The sequence below is a fragment of the Mesocricetus auratus genome, unplaced genomic scaffold (assembly GCF_017639785.1).
Source record: "Mesocricetus auratus isolate SY011 unplaced genomic scaffold, BCM_Maur_2.0 Super-Scaffold_100003, whole genome shotgun sequence".
NCBI classification, from domain to species: domain Eukaryota; kingdom Metazoa; phylum Chordata; class Mammalia; order Rodentia; family Cricetidae; genus Mesocricetus; species Mesocricetus auratus.
The window spans coordinates 19738799-19756749 of NW_024429188.1; the positions used below are offsets into that span (position 1 = coordinate 19738799).

At 40.9% G+C, this 17951-nt stretch overlaps 1 protein-coding gene across 1 annotated transcript in view; it reads right to left on the reverse strand.

Annotated features, from left to right (window-relative positions):
* Scml2 (Scm polycomb group protein like 2) overlaps positions 1-17951 on the reverse strand; it is a 129500-nt gene that overhangs the window by 93894 nt on the left and 17655 nt on the right. Inside the window, exons 5-6 of the mRNA XM_040744112.1 lie at positions 12900-12998; positions 8962-9054 (exon numbers count right to left, since the gene is read on the reverse strand). The gene's annotated coding sequence lies outside the window, so the exon portion shown is untranslated. The remainder of the gene's footprint in view (positions 1-8961; positions 9055-12899; positions 12999-17951) is intronic.

The window sequence follows — 17951 nt, forward strand, 5'->3', positions numbered from 1 at the left end:
CAGCATTGAATAGAACATTATTCCATATTTTCCCCTCCAGTAGTAGGAACTTTCAAACCATACGACTGAGAAAAGATGGAAATTTGTTTCTTTGTGGGATGCTTTGTATAAACCCACAGTGTGAAAACCTTTTTTGTTATGCAGTGCCAGCTAATAAAGGGAAAGAAAAACATACCAAGCTGAAGTCTGCAAGCTTCCAAAGTACAACATATTAAAGGTTTAATATCAAGAACAATCAGGTTCTTGTTATCTAATATTTGCTAGCACAGTTTCCACAAATAATGGGCAAGTACTAGAGTTTTATAAAATGTTTTGGCAGTGTAGGATGAGCCAACTTTCTGGAGTTCTCTCTAATGAAATGACTGCAAATGTTTTTGGTGTGAACAACCTAAATAGTTTAAATCCATGATAAACAAAGTGACCAACCCTCTTAAGTATGTTTTACTATTTCTTAACTGAATATTCAGGATTACTATTATTATTATTTTGGGGAGGTGGGTTCAAGACAGGATTTCTCTGTGTAACTTAGGGGCCTGTCCTAGAGCTTGCTCTGTAGACCAGGCTGGCCTTGAACTCAGAGATCCACCAGCCTCTGCCTCCTGAGTGCTGGAATTAAAGGAGTACCCAGCCGACGCCACCACCCTGTCTGTGTTTATGATTATTTTAGGATAAATTTTTTTCAATAATAATAATTAACATAAATGAACTATCCTATTTTATTTACCCTCTGTAGAAGTCAAACAAAACAGAATGAACCTATAATGCTTCCTCCTTGGAAGGCACAAGGAAAATGATTACAGGCCAACTGCATCAACTACATAGCCATTTGAAGCCTGCCCTGGAGAAATAAAAAGGACCCTAATTGAAAATAGCATGGAAGCCGGGTGGTGGTGGCGCACGCCTTTAATCCCAGCACTCGGGAGGCAGAGGCAGGTGGATCTTTGTGCGTTCGAGGCCAGGCTGGACCGATAGCCTCCGAAACAATACAGAGAAACCCTGTCAAGTAAAAACCAAAAAAAAAAAAGAAAAAGAAAAAAGAAAATAGCATGGAAATTATACGACTGTTACTCTGGCAAGCTTGCAGGAGTATTTATGCTACATAAGAACAGACAGACACACACACACTGGGGGGGGGGGGGGGTGAGAGAGACACACACGTTAAAATTGCTATCAAATACACACACAATTCAAATCCAAAATTAAGAGACTCATTATTAATGTTCGTGGGATCACAAACCAATAACATACTCAGATGGCAAAACTATGAAACAATAAAAATCCATAATTGCTAAGTGCTACATAACAATAAAGTTTAACAAAAATCTTTTATATATTCATCTACATAAAAATTAATAGTAATTATTAAATGTGATTCACAGAATATCACAAATGGCAACAGAAATGCCATCCAATCCACTAATTCAATTCCTTACATGTGCCCTAGGAATACATTCATCAACATGTACATAAATTTGCAGGACCAATAAACACAAGACAAAGACTGAAAACACCAAAAAGAAAAGAAAAAAAGCATGGAGAAGACAGTGAAAAAATATACTGCATGGTGGTGGAAAGGAAAAATTCACACATTCACAAACACACACATGCACACACACACAGAGTGAGAGAGAGAGAGAGAGACAGACAGACAGACACAGAGACAGAACGAACGAACTAAAATCAAACAGGAACACGACATGGGCAACAAAAGAGAAGAAGAGGCAGAAATGGAGAAAATACAAGCCCATGATGCACATAAGTAACACACACCCAAAGGGATCATACCAGATGACACAGGAATCACAAACATAGCCTCTCAGAATAAGAAGACCCTCCTTCTCAGGATCTGAAGTTACCACCTTTAGGTCTTGACTCTAGGTCATTACTGGCCTTGTCAAGCATGTAAGTGGTTTTAGACCAGGAAATAAGTTCCTTCCCCTCACGTTTATGCCTCAGAGAAAGTCACAGACAGGCAAAACGCCATAACTCATTCTAAAGAGGAAACATCAAATAAGATACAACAGTAATATTCATAAATATATGCTGGGCTTGAAATCAACAGGAGAAGGAAGAAGAGGCCAGGGGTCATAAAGGGAAGAGGGTTGACTATCTCTCAAGTACTGTGAATATATGCTATTTGTGAGACTCCGTGTGTGGGATTGTGTGTGTGTGTGTGTGTGTGTGTGTGTATGCATAATTACATCCAAATATATCTTTAAACTACCCATATAAGGTATAAAATATTTGTTTTAATGTCCAAACTATCAAAAAACTCATTCGGCACACCCTGTGACTTAGAAAACATGACGGAAACTGAAAGGAAACCTGAAATCAGGGAATATCAAAGGACCCTGTCAAAGATGCCAGAAATACTGAAGGCTCACAAGGGTAGATGGCATAAGCGCAGGAATTTAAGACCTAATCTGAGAAACCTAAAGAGACTGCTCCCAAGAAAAAATGAGGGGACATGATTTTCAAGAAACAGAGGTAGCCATGAAGGGTCCCACACTCCAGAGAAACTCCTTTTCCAAAAATCAACCAGCTAAACTATTCTCCTCTCTCCTGCCCATTTTGGTAGAATTCTGCAAAAATCTGTTTTTGCATGGCCTTCTTTATCTATTAACCCTGGCTTTCCTGGAAACATGATGAGTTCTTTCAGTATCACAAAGAAGATATCTGCTTCTATTTTCAGGGGGGTGAACTCCTATTGGCACAGTGTATTCATTTACAAAACTAACCACTCATAACACATGGGTAACAGGCAGTCTAAGGCTGCAAGAACAAGGCATATGAAAACCATGATAAACACCATTCACGAACCAAGAACTAAGAGGGTGATGCAAGGAAGAGAGGGAAATACAAGTAGCAGCTTGGGTGGTAAATAAAGAAAAAAGTAAAGAAATTTTCAGAATAAGAAATCAAAATATAGGTAGCTAAGAAGGCATCACTTGTGAGCATTCAGGTATTGTACTTGCTTGCTCTTGGGGTTCTGACAAGATAAGCCCTCAGCTGCTGCAACCTGTGTATATTCACTTTGTTCCCTTTTAATGGGGCCCTGACCACTTCCCATTCCCATTCCCATCTCCCTTTCACTTCCTTCCTCCCTCTGTCTGTTAATCTACCTCTCTCTCCTCTCTCTCTCTTCCTTAACCCCTCTTTCCTTTCTTCTGGCTCCTACTAATCCTATCTCCAGAGGCTGGTATTCTCCCTTCCCTTTCCCCCTTTTATGATCCCTTTCCCTAATTAAAAACCCCTCTGATTGAAACCTGTCCCATTGCCTCTTTCTCTTAAGCACCAGTATTGTTAAATTACTAGCATAGTATTTTACAACATCACTGACAAGAGGCTTAGGAAATAAGAAAGGCCAAAAACTAATGGGCCAACACTCTGTTCAATTCACAAAACACAGATAGAAGAAATGCAGGACATATATAGGAACAACTGGAAGGCACTGCCACTGTCAAAGAAATGGAAAAAAAGACTAGACACGAGCAGTGTGAAACTCTGGTTGCTGAAAAATAAGCACACGTGAGCCTGATATAATGAGCTCTCCAACTTCTACATAGCTATGAACCACATGATGATTCTGCTAACCTGTACAATTCCTAGCTTTTAATAACAGACATGACTGATTCACAAAGTCATTCAGTTTATCACACTGGAACTGGAAGGGTCATGAAATACCTATGACAAACCCATCACTATATAGGGTTCACAAAGACCTATATCCACATGGTAAACCTTCTCCTGGAACCTAGCACATGCAGTATGACTGGTACTTTGGGTGCAATAATATATTTTTTCAATGGGCTATCATGTTTGGTCTACTATTTCTTGCAGCATTTGCACGTATTTTCAATATGCATCTAAGGGAACAATTCCTCCATCATCTAAAGACAACCAAAACTCACACACAATGACATATGCTACCATGATGGGGTGGACAACTAAAAGTAATATTTTGGTTTTTAAAAACACATGAACAGTACTATAATCCTACAGGAAAGGGGCCAAAAAATATCTCCAAAGTGTCAAGGAGACCTCATCTTACTTAGGGGGAAACTATTTACAGACACGTAGCGAATACCTTCTTGGTAATAACATATATAAAATAACAATACACTGACCTCCAAAAATGAGCACGAAAAGCCAAGAAAACTTAACGAAACATGATGGGTAGAAGGCCTACAAGAGTTCCAATGACGAGGGTGAAAAACGGCATGAAAAGGTATTTCTGAGAGATGAGGCCCAAAACTAAAATCCTAGCACTAGAGAAGATGAAGCAGGTAGATCATGAGCTCAGGACAGCACAGCACTGGTGCCACATTCTAAAATATATTCTTTTGGGTAAACAAATTGTCACCTTTCAGCCAAGCATCCCACAGGGAAAGGCACAGGGATCGCTGTTGGAAAGACACACTGGGGATTGTCAAGAACATGCAGGGCAGAGAGGAAGGAGGGGCACACAGGGACAGGGAATAGACAGTGAGAGAGAGAGGCTCAGACAGGGAGAGAAGCAAATCGGGGGCAGAGAACCTGGGGGGGGGGGCAATGATGACAGAACTGTGAGGGAGGAAGGCCCTGGGAACCACTGATAGAGCTTGAAATAGACACAGTGGAGGGGAGGGGGAGAGAGGTGTGAGAAAGATGCCGGGAAGTGAGGAAAGCGAAGGTAGGGAGAAAAAGGAGAAGCCCTCCAGGGACGACCCACCAGTCGGCAATAACGTTTAAAATCTACGGAGGAAGGGACGGCTGGTTATAAAATAAAAACCTCAAATAACATAATAAGAATGTCCGTTTCAAATCTACGGAGGAAGGGACGGCTGGTTATAAAACAAAAACCTCAAATAACGTAATAAAAATGTCCATGGGGAAAGACGCCACCGAGATCGACTCGTGGGGTTACAGGAAAAATACCGAAGTCAGAAAGTTCTAGAAGACCCTCGACTGACTACCTTCAAGTGAAATGCCTGAGACGAAACCCTGGACTAGGTTTGAGGTTGTGTAGCTCCGTTCGTTTCAGATTACACTACACAGGTTTTTGAGGATATCAGAGGAAAACCAAATCAAATACATACTATGGGTCTAAGCTGTTTTTGTCAAGATAGACAACATAAGTCCATCTGTATGCAAGGTATTTGGACATGTTGGGGAATATTTTGTCTCTAAACTCTCAACTCTGTGTTCCAAATTTTTTAATTAATTGAAACATTTTCAGGGAACTAAAGTCAGACTACTTTCTCAGTGCTTTAGTGATATACTCCAAGTACTAGAATAAGGGAGGCAAAGACAACATGTGAGGGAAGAGAAAGAACCCTTTAAAATCGCTCTGTCCTATGTTATTATACTTCCAATCCTTCTGCCCCTTCCTTCTGGCATTCCCTCTGGCCTGGTGTCTTTGATGTTTCTCTATATTATGGCCATACTTACTCCTACTCCTCCTCCTCCTCCTCCTCCTCCTCCTCCTCCTCCTGTAGTCTTGGGTTCATGTGCAACAACTAGTTGTCTGAGCCCAGCAGGTTGTTTTGCAGTGCCAGGATCCTGAGAGATGACCAGGGAATGAGTAGTTAGAGAAGATAAGGAAAGTTTGGTATCAGGTGTACATATGCAAGCTGACTGCTGATGCAGGCATCTTCATGAGGAAATTCTGCATCCTACATAATTTTCCTGAGAGGAAAACTAGGACAGTGTCTGTAGAAATCCTCATACACGAGACGGAGTAAGCAGGAAGACGATGATGCACATAGGCAACACAGAAAATCTCAAGTGAGAACTGAAGTGAGCACAACAGAGAACACAGGAATCATACACATAACCTCTCAGGGGGCAAACACCCTCGTTCTCTGGATCCAAAGTTACCACCCCCTTTAGGGCCTGACTCCATGCCATTACTGGATTTGTCAAGCATGTAAGTGGTTTCAGACCAGGATATCAGTTTCTTCTACACATATCTGTGCCTGAAAAAAGTACAGAGACAGGTCAAGAGCCACAACTCATTCTCAACAGGAAACATCAACTAAGATACAACACAAATATTCATAAAGATATGCTGGGCCTGAAATTCTTGAAATCAAGAGAAGGAGGAAGAGCCCAGGGGTCAAAAGAGAAGGATGTTGAGTATCTGTCACGTACTGCGAATACATGCTATTTGTGAGACTCAGTATGTGTGTGTGTATAAATAAACATATATGAGTAAGTACATCAAAATATATCATTTAACTCCCAACACAAATCATAAAATACTTACTGTAAATGACCACACTCTCAAACCAGCTTCTTTATAATAGAATTCGACAAAGGTTTCAAAGACAAAATCACACAGCACAACACAGGCAAAAGGTGGTAAATGGAAATGCTTGGAATGAGAAAGAGGTTATTTGTAAAGAGGCAATGTTGGGGAAGTCCTGTGTATATGTTAATAAACCACTGTTGGCCAGTAGGGAAGCAAGATATGTGGGACTAGGATTCGAGGAGTACTCTGGGTAGGAGAAACACAGAGAGTCAAGATGTAACCACCATAGGTATAAGAAGCCCGGAAACTTCTCCGGTAAGAGAAATGCTTACATTAACAATTATGGGATGAATACTTAAGTCAGAGCTAGCCATTAAGAAACAAGCAAGGCCAACAGCTTAATAATTAATACAGCGTCTTGTGTGCTATTTGAGGACTACAACACGGCAGAGCCCAGGCAACTGGTGGGGAAAAACCAAGCGGTGGCAAGGAAAAGGCTTCTCTTCACAAGGCAGGACAAAAGAGAGAGTTAAGTTTGCAAATGCGGCCCACAGAGGAACTGGGTAAGAAAGTAGTATAGGTATCAAAAGGGAAGAAATCGGGGGAGAAGGAGGAATGGACCATGGAAGCCAGGAAGGCTGTGAATGTGAACAAGCCTGGGTGAAGGGTAAAAGGAGAAGGAACATGGGACACACAGAGAAGAGGCCAAAAGGAAGGAAAGAAGCTGGGAATGCAGAAACAGACAGAAGGAGAATCAGGGTGAAAGGAGGAACATGCGCAAAGATCTGTGACGGGAGAAACTTGTGCGGTTTCTAAAATTAGTCATCTGGACACGGTGCTAGCCCAGGACTGTAATCCCTGGCCTCGTGAAGCTGAAATAGGAGGATCTCGAGTTCCAGTCCACCCTGATCTACACAGTGAGTTCCAGAAAACCCAGTAGCACATGGACAGGCAGTATAGGCAAAGGAAATGAAAGTAATCACCATCATCAGAATAAGGAGGAAGACGATGATGATGTCTATATCAGTAATAATTACAGAAATAAAATAATGGAAACCTAATGAAGGCTGTGGAGCCAAGAAAGGTAGAGAAAGCTGGAACGTGGTGATAAAGGATACTTGACTTAAAAGGGAAAGTGGATAGGGAGTTTTTTTTAAATGGAAGGAGAGGAATAACATGGTAAATGGTGGGAAAAATTAAAAAGTGTGAAGGGATAAATGAAAGGGGGCTTAGACTAAAGAACAAGAGTTGGAAATTTGGAAAGGGATGTAAAGATAACAGGGGAAGGGAAGAACAGGGAGAGGATATGGGAAAGTAGAAGTTAGAAGAAGAGGCAGAAATGGGGGAGATGCAGGCCAAAAGACACAGATATAGACAGAGCAACAAGCAATAAGAAAAGATCAGGAGGGGATACAGAAGGACAAGGGAAGAGGATGTGTAGAAGCCAAGGTTAAGGAAGAAACAGAGAAAGACACTGAAAATACAAACTCAGAGTAATTTAAACCCTGCTATCTCGTGCCATCCAGCTCTTGGGAGGCAGCCATCAACAAGGAGAAAGGAAAGTCATGAGTTCTGGGCAAACAGGAAGAATGAACAAATGAACAATGGAACGAACAAATGAGTGAAGAATAAACAAAGGGTTTCACTGGGACAAGGAGCATAAGGAACTGTACAAACCAGTGATAATGACTCAAATTGATGCAGCATGCACATGTTATACTCACTGTCAAAGATTCTGATGTTCAAAAAATCATTTGTGAAAAGGTCTCCAGTAGACAAAACTTACTAGTCTGACAGCACTAAGAGTTGACAAGAATACAAACAGAATCTTTTAGAAGGTTGTCTCTCAGAAATAGAACCTCAGTTCTATTTTAACCCTACCCTATACAAGAGGTAGTCACTCAGAAATATAGCTCTCAGAAACAATCACATGTATTATTTACCGTGAAGTATGTATTTGAAAAAAAAAACCAGGTAAGAAAGTAACAGACCTCAACAAGTTATCAAGGATCCTCACAAAAGGGATTTTATGATCTAATTAGGTAGCCATTCTCGGGACACTATCTTTGTACGGCTGTTTTTCAACATCAATACTTTACACAGAGCAGACCAAAAAAGGATGATTCTGTGCAGGTTAGCATTATTTAAATGCCCACAAATGCAAATACCCGAAACAGCCTTCTTTCCTTTCATCACAGGCACCACTGATTGGATATGATCTGGGGCTGCTGTCACAGGCCTCTACTCCAGCCAGCTGCCTGAAAGTTTTCAGGAGAGCAGATTACTACTTTGAAATGAACCTAGTGACGCAACAGTCACAAACCTGTCCTAGGCCACTTCCAAGAATATTGTTTCAATGTTAAAAATGGAATGATACACAAGAATGGTGATTTTCTTCATGGAAAAGTCCTGGATATGCTGGACAAGGTTGGAGTTTATTAAGTATCAGACCTATCTGGGGCTTCATTCTCAGAGGCCTAAAATATGTAGAAATAACTGAGTTCTTCTCTAAAACCAGGTACCTAATATAGAGCGAAGGATCAATTTAGGGAATCTCATGCGGCAACTAAGACAAAAAATAGACATATTCAAAATCCTATTCCTGTGAGGCATCATGAAGCAAAAGTAATTCAAGACCTGAAGCTGCTTCCTCATCTCAGTCCCTCTTCTCCCTGTTGATTAGAAGTTTAAGTCCTGTGTGTTTGAGAGTACACTAAACAGGTACTTACTCCTCTTCCTCCTGCTCCATCTCCTGTAGTCTTGGGGTCATGTTCAGCAATCAGTTGTTCCAATTCAGCAGGTTGTTTTACAGTGCCAGGACCCTGAGAGAGATGACCAGGGGAGGAATAGTTAGAGAAGACAGGGAAACTTTGGGATTGGGCGAACTTCTGCAATCTGACTACTGATGCAGGCATCTTTATGAGGAAATTCTGCATCCTATATATTTTTCCTGATATGAAAAATGGGACAGCGTCAGTAGAAATTCTCATATATGAGACAGAGTAAGCAGGGAGATGATGACGCACATAGGTAACACAGAATACCTAAAGTGAGACCCAAAGGGAGCACACCAGAGCACACAGGAATCATAAACATAGCCTCTCAGGATGCAAAGATCTTCATTCTCAAGATCAAAAGATATTGCCCCCTTTAGGGCCTGACTCTAGGCCATCACTGGACTTGTCAAGCATGTAAGTGGTTTCACACCAGGATATAAGTTCTTTCTCCACACGTCTGAGTCTCAGAGAAGTACGCAGACAGATCAAGAGACACAAATCATTCTCAACAGAAAACATCAAATAAGATACAACAGAAATATTCATAAAGATATATTGGGCCCGAAATCCTGGAAATCAACAGGAGAAACAGCCCAAGGGTCCCAAAAGGGTAGAGGGATGACTATCTCTCAAGCACTGTGAATAAATGCTATTGTTGAAACAGTGTGTCTGTTCATGTGCGTATGTGTGTGTGTTTGTATAAACAAACATAAATAAACATGTACATCAAAATATATCTTTTAACTACCCTGACAAGGCATAAAATAGTCACTGTAAACAACCACATTCTACTTTGTAGTAGAATTTGACAAAGGTCTGAAAGAAATAGTTACTCAGCACAACCTGAGATGTAGAAAACATGATCCAACCTCTCTTCTACTCCATTCCATATAAACTGAGAGGAAATCTGAAATCAGGGAATGGCAAAGGACCCTGTCAAAGATCCCAGAATTATGGAAGGCTCATGAGGGAAGATGGCTTAAGTGCAGATAGTTAATGTGTAACCTGGGAACCTAAAGAGACCTATCAACAAGGATGAAAAAAAGACATGGTTTTCAAGTCACAAGGGTAGCTATGATGAATCTCCTAACTTGTACAATTCCTAGGTTTTAATAACAGACATGACTGATTCACACGGTTTTCCAGTTTATTACAGAGGCACTGGAATCCCCATCAAATACCTATTACATTTCCATCTCTATATTGTTTAAACAAAACCCAATACCCTGACTGTACACTGTGAAGGGAAATGGGACACACAGAGTAGAGGCACAAAAGGATGCATATGAGTAGGGAATGGCAGAAGACAGCAAAAGGGGGTGGCATGCAGAAAGGATTATGAAAGGAGAAATGGGAGCTGATTTTAAAAATGGACATCTGGCCAGGATGCTAGTACAGGATTCTAAATCCTGGCCTGCTGAAGCTGAATTAGCAGGGTATCTTGCAATCCAGTCCACTCTGTTCTGCACAATGAGTTGCACAAAATCCAGGAGCACATGGGTGTACTGGCTCTATAGGCAAAGACAAATTAAAGCAATTGTTGTCGTCGTCGTCATCATCATCATAACCAAGAGGATGACTAGGCCAATGATGATATCAGTAACAATTACAACAACAAAAATAATGGAAACCTAATGCAGGATCGAATAGCATAAAAGTTTAGCAAAGGGGGAAAGCAGTGATGAAGGATCTCCTGCCTTGAAAGGGGAAAACCATGTGGGGGTTTTTAATTGGGAGGGGAGAAATACCAAGGTAAATGGGGAAAAGTAAAAAGTGGGAAGAGACAAAAGGAAGGGGGCTTAGACTAGAGGAAGCGAGTAGGAAGTTTGGAAAGGGATGTAATGATTATAGAGGAAGGGAAGAACAGGGAGAGGACATGGGCAAAGAGAGTTAGAAGAGGAGGCAGAAGGGGAGGAGGTGCAGGTCGAAAGACACAGGTGCAGGACTGGGCAGTAGGCAAAAGAAAAAAGAGGAAAAGGATACAGAAGGGGAAGGGAAGCAAAGTGAATGTGGAGAAGCCAAGGTCAAGCAAAAAAGAGTAAGAGAGTGAAAATGCAATATGGAGAGAAATTCTAACGCTCCTAGCTTGTGCCGTCTAGCTCTTGGCAGGCAATCAGCAGCAGGCAGAAAGGAAAGTCATGATTTCTAGATAGGCAGGAGGAATGAACAAATGAACAATGGAAAGAACAAATGAGTGAAGGATATACAAAGGGTTTGCTGGGAGGAGGGGCACCAGGAACTGTACAAAGCTGTTATAATGACTCAAAGTGATGCTATACACACATGAACACTATCAAAGACTCAGATGTTCAAAAAATCCCTTATGAAAGACTCTCCAATAGGCAAAACATAATAGTCTGACAGCATTAAGAGTTGACAAAAATACATACCAACAGAAATTCTTACATGGTCTTCTCTGGGATAAATATATCCTCACTTTAGAACATGTGTTAACCCTATGCCATACAAGAAACAATCACTTGTAAATACAGCTCTCAGAAACAGTCACATGTGATTTCTATGTTCAGGTGCCTATTCTCAAAGCAGCAAATAACAAAGTAACAGACCACTACAAGTTATCAGGGATTCTCACAAAAGGGTTTTTATGATCTAACTACACAGCCATTCTTGGGACACTATCTTTTTAAGGTTATTTTTCAGTGTCAATAAATTACACACACCAGACCAAAGAAGGATGATTCTGTACAGGTTAACATTATCTAAAAGCCCACAAATGCAAATATCAGAAACAGCCTTCTTTCATTTTGTAACAGTCACCACTGATTCAAAGGAAGAAAGGATAGGATCAGGGGTTCCAGCACAGGACTCTACTCCAGGTAACTGTCTGAGACTCAGCAGGGCACACCACCACTTGCAAACCAACCTAGTGACATGACAGTCACAAAGCTGGCAGCATCAGGATTCAGAGTTAAAATGGAAAGATGCACAAGAATGATGATTTTGTTCAGGAAGTCCTGAATACCCCGGACTAGATTGGAGGTTATTAAGGGATAGCAGTGTCTGGGGCTTCATTCCTTGTGACCCTGATATATGCAGAAATAACATAGGTTCCTTTCTTTCTTTCTTTCTTTTTTTTTTTTTTTTTTTTTTTGGTTTTTCGAGACAGGGTTTCTCTGTATTGTTTTGGAGGCTGTCGGTCCAGCCTGGCCTCGAACTCACAGAGATCCGCCTACCTCTGCCTCTGCCTCTGCCTCCCAAGTGCTGGGATTAAAGGCGTGCGCCACCGCCGCCCGGCCATAGGTTCCTTTCTAAAACCAGGTTTATACTATATAGCTAAGGGCCAGCTTAAGGGATTTCATAACTCTACTAATAAATTAAAAAATACTCATATTCAAAGTTCTTGTCCTTTGAGGCATCATGAAGCAAAATTATTAAAGACTAGATGCTGCTTCCTTATCCAGAGTCCCTATTCTTTGTGTTGTTTGGAACTTTAATTCCTATCTTGTGTATCTCTGTTTTTTTCAGATTACAATGACCAGATTTTTTAGGGTATTAGGGTACAACAAAATCATATACATACTATGGGTCTAAGCAATCTTTTATCAACATAGACAGCATAAGCCCATCCATATGAAAGTCTTTTGGGCCTGTTAAGGAATATTTTAACTCTAAAATCTCAACTCTGTGTTCCCATTTCTTTAATTTCATTGAAACATTTTGAGGGAAACAAAGGAAGACTTCTTGAATGAAAGTAAAGACTCATTCTTAGTGCTTTAGTGGTCTAATACAAGTACTAGAATAAGGGAGAAAGAGCTATTTGGAATAGCTCTGTTCTACAATACTATACTCCCAATCCTTCTGCACCTTCCTTCTGACATTGCCTCTGGCCTGCCTTCTCTCATTTTTCTCTGTATTATGGCCATACTTACTCCTGCTCTTCCTGAATCTTCTCCTCTTCTTGTACTCTTGGGTTCATGTTCAGCCACCAGTTGTCCTAGTCCAGCAAGTTGTTTTGCAGTGCCAGGATCCTGAGAGAGATGATCATGAGATGAGTAGTTAGAGAATATAGGGAGTTTGGGATCAGGTGTACTTCCGCAAGCGGACTCATGATGCAAGCATGTTTATGAGGAAATTCTGCTTCCTATATAGTTTTCCTGAGATGAAACATGGGAGATGAGTAGAAATCCTTACACAAGAGACGGAGTAACCAGTAAGCCAATGATGCACATAGGTAACATAGAATATCTCAAGTGAGAACAAAAGTGAATACACCAAAGAACACTGATGCCATGTCATTACTGGACTTGTCAAGCATGTAAATGGTTTCAGTCCATGATATAAGTTCCTTCTCCACATGCCTGTGCCTCAGAGAAATACACAGACAGGTCAAGTGTCAGAACATGTTCTCAAGAGGAAACATAAAATGAGATACAATATTCATATACATATTCATAAAGATGTTCGGCTTGGAATTCTGTAAATCTAGAGAAGGAAGAAGAGCCCAGGGCTTGAAAAGGGAAAAGGTTTGCCTATCTTTAAAGCACTGCGAATACATGCTATTTGTAAGACTTGGTGTGTGTGTGTGTGTGTGTGTGTGTGTGTGTGTGTGTGTGTGTGTGTGCTTGTAAAAAAAACATATATGAACACGAACATCAAAATATATCTTTTAACTACCAAGACAGGCATGAAATAGTTACTGTAAATGACCACACTCTCAAACCAGCTTCCTTGTTTTAGAATTTGACATAAGTCTCTATGAAAAGACCACTCAGCACAACCTACCAGTTAGAAAACATAACCAAAGTGCTCTTTTACTCCGTTCCATATAAACTGAAAGAAATTGTGAAATCATGGAATGTCAAAGACCCTGTCAAAGATCCAAGAAATACAGAGGGCTCACGAGGGAAGATGGCTCAAGCGCAGGAATGTAAGGCCCAACTGGGAAACCTAAAGAGACCTGTAACCAATGACAAAATGGGGGGAAAAGTTTCCAAGTCACAAGGGTAGCTATGAAAGGTCCTAAACTTCAGAGATACTCCTGTTCCAAAACTCAACAAGCTGAACTATCCCCCTCATCTCCTGACCATTTTGCCGTAATTCTTCAAAATCCTCTGTGACTGGAGGCCGTCTCTATGTCTTATGCCCTGGCTTTCCAGGAAATAATGATGACTTCTTTAAGTATCACAAAAAGATACCTGCTTCTAATTTCAACAGGTAAACTATTGTTGGCAAAGTGTATTTTTACATACCAAACCTATTATAAGGCATGGGTAACAGGCAGTCAAAGTTTGCAAGAGGAAGGCATACGAAAACCATGACAAACAACATTCACCAACCAAGAACCAAGAGACTGAAGCAAGGGGGGTGGTAAATACAGAAAAAAGTAAAGATGTTTTCAGATTAAACAATTGAAATATATGTAGGTAAGCAGGCATCACTTGTGAGCATTCAGGCATCTGTACCGGCCTGCCCTTGGGGTTCTGACAGGGTAAGCCCACAGGTAAATCCACTAAGAGCACAACCTGTGCATACTCATTATGTGCCCCTTTAAGAGGGCCCTGCCACTCACATTCTCTTCTCTCTCTGTCTCTCCCCCTCTCTGACTCGCTCTGTGTACCTCCCTCTGCCTCTCCCTCTCTAGCTTCCTTTGACTGTCTCTGTCTATCTCTCAGTCAATTCTGCCCTCCATCTGTCTGTTCCTCTCCCTCTCTCTCTTCTCCCCATCTTTCTTCTCTCCTCTGATTTCCATTTAACCACACTTTCATCTCCCCTGCTACTCCTGTCTACATAGGCTGGTTTAACCCACTTTTATGATCCCTTTGCCTTTCTGAAAACCTCTCAGCTCAAACCCTGTCCGAAGGCCTTTCTCTCAAGGGCCTCTATTCTTAAATTTAAAAAAATCACTAGAATAATTCTTTACAACATCACAGACATGGTACAACAGTCTTAGGAAATAAAAAAGGCCAAAAACTAATGAACCAACTCTCTGTCCAATTCACAAAACACAGAACAAACACAGGACATGTACAGGAACAACTCGAAGGAACTGCCACTGTCAAAGAAATGAAAAACAGAGAATAGACATGAACAATGTAGAGAAATGGTTACAGGAAAACAAGCACACAGGAGCCTTATCTGATGTACTCTCCACCTACAATATATCTATGAACCACATGATGAATCTGCTGACTTGTGCAATTCCTAGTTGTAATAACCAACACAACGGATTCACACAGTCATCAAGTTTATCACACTGGAACAGGAATGGCCATGAAAAACATATTATACTTCTATTGCTATATAGTGTTCACAAAGCCCTATATTCTGACTGTACACCTTCTCCTGGCATCTAACTCATGTAGGCTGACTGGTACTTTGGGTGGAATAGTATTTCCTATCAATGGACTGTCTTGTTTGGTCTACTATTTCATGCAGCATCTACATGTATTATTAAGATGCATCTTAGGGAACCATTCCTCCATTATCTACAGACAACCAAAATTCATACACAATGACACATGCCATCAAGATAGGGCAGACTACTAAAAGTAATGTTATGGTTGCCAAAAATATTGCACACTTCTAGGATCCTACAGAAGAAGGACCAAAAGAGAATACCTCAGAAGTGTCAAGGAAACCATATCTTACTTAGGCAGAAACTATTTACAGACATATACTGAACGCCTTCTTGGTGATAACATAAATAAAACAACAATATAAAATATACACTGATAAAAATGATCACGAAAAGCCAAAGAAGTTAACAAAACATGATGGGTAAAAGGCCTGCAAGAGTTCCAATGACGAGGGTGAAAAACAGCATGAAAAGGTATTTCTGGGAGATGAAGCCCAAACCTACAATCATAGTAGCACTACGGAAGATGAAGCAGGTGGATCATGAGCTCAGGACAGCCCAGCACTGGTGCCATATTCTAAACAAAGTGTTACCTTTCATCATGGCACCCGAAAGAGAGAGGCACAAGGATCTCCGTGATTTTGAGGCCTGCCTGCACTACAAAGCAACTTCCAGCGTAGCCAGGACTGTTAATCTAGAGAGAAACTTTTTTCCAAAAAAAAAAAAGGAGAACAAACACACACAAACAAGTAATGTTCCGCAGCGGGCAGGGTGCTACATTCCTGATATCACAGCACTGCTGAGATAGTGGAAAGTGCATAGAGATTCACAGTCTACCCAAGGACACAGTACCACAATGTTCCATGTCCTGGCTAGGGAGGAATTCGAAGGCCGACATGCCTTATTTCTGAAGAACTTGATTCAAAATTCAAATGTAAAACAGCAACACATTAATTCAGTCAAGCATGTAAGAACATATATACTCCTTAAAGGTAACTGCAAATGTAACAATACAAAATGATACTTCATGGTGGCATATGCATAAATAGGCATGTTACAAAACACAGAAAACAGGATCAATCGAAAAATTAAATTGTGCATTGACATAAACAGCTCCAGGAAGCTGTCATTGGAAATGTAATGCCTGCTGTAAATAAAAAAAGACTTGCATCTGCAGGAACAGAGACATACAAGGAATACTAAACTTACTCACTCTCACATGCATACAAATACACTCTCATACAAACACACATACACACACAGAGATAGAAAGAGACAGACAGAAAGACAGAGAGACAGAGAAACTGAGAGAGACAGAGAGAGAACATGTGCGCAATGGAGGGAGGGAGAAAGGGAGAAAGAAAGACACAGACATTCAATATAAAACTAAACATGAGATTTATCATTAATAATATTGGTCTCTCAAGGTAATACCACAATGAAAAACAATGAGATATCTATATACAACACATGAAATCTGAAGCTACCCAGGCAATGCCATAAGAATACACATCAAAATAATCCCTTACATAATGAGGTAAGTGAAAACTGATACAACAACACCCAATCCACCCACTGTCATCAACAGCACCACATTATATATTCTCTAGTACACAATTTTTACCCCCAAACAAACCCGGGAAAACACGGAAGTCTAAGCATGGGGGAAAATGTGGAGGAAAGCAGAGGTAAGAAATGGACAGAACTGTGAGAAAGGAGGTGCAAAGAGCCTGGAATGAAAGAAGGGAGCTGGAAATGCAGACAGGAAACAAGATGGAAAAGTGTAGGAAAGAGGAAATGGTTTGGGAAAGCAGAGAAAAACTATGAAAAGGAGAGGTGTGGATAGAAAGACAGGGGTGGAGAAGCCAGAAAGCAAAGAAAAGGAGAAAGGGAAGGAAAGAGGATATGGGGAAAGCGGTTGCAAAAGATTAAGATTGGGAAAGGACACCAACCCATCAACCAATCTCCAAACCAGCACACCACCACCAATAAAATGAATGAATAAATAAACACAGGCTAGAATAGGTGGAAAGAGAAGAAGGGAAAATGAATTTTGAAGGGTTGGACAAGAGAAAGGGTTTAGTAAAGGAAATGGTATACAAAAGGGTTGGAGTCCCAGTGTAAAAGCAAAAAAAAAAAAAAAAACAGGGATGGAAAAGGAGAAGACACAGGAAATGGATGGGGAGAGTTAAGGGAACAGGGAAAGATGTGGAAAGGGGAAAGGGGTGATGGTTTTCTGACAGGATAGAATTGGGGAAACTGGAAACGGGTGGTGGTATTTCAGAGGAGGTTGGAGCAGGAAAGAGAATGAAAAGTTCAAAAGGAACAAGGTAAAGGGGTTAGAAAGAGGAGCAGGATGAAAGTGTTAGAAACAGGAACTGGTAAGGGGGGGGGTGTGGGAAGAAAAGCAATGGGAATACTGGAAACGGGCAGGTACTCCAAAGGAGGGAAAATGAGTGGGAACACACGTAAAGGAGCTGACACCTCCAAAGTCAGATGTGCAACAGGACAGGAAGCTGGGAAAGGGAGGAAGAGATGGGACAGTCCTGGAAAGCAAGAAAAAGAGAAAAGTTCAGGTCCAAGGACAGGGGCTGTTGGACAGACACACTAGAACATGCAGGGCAGA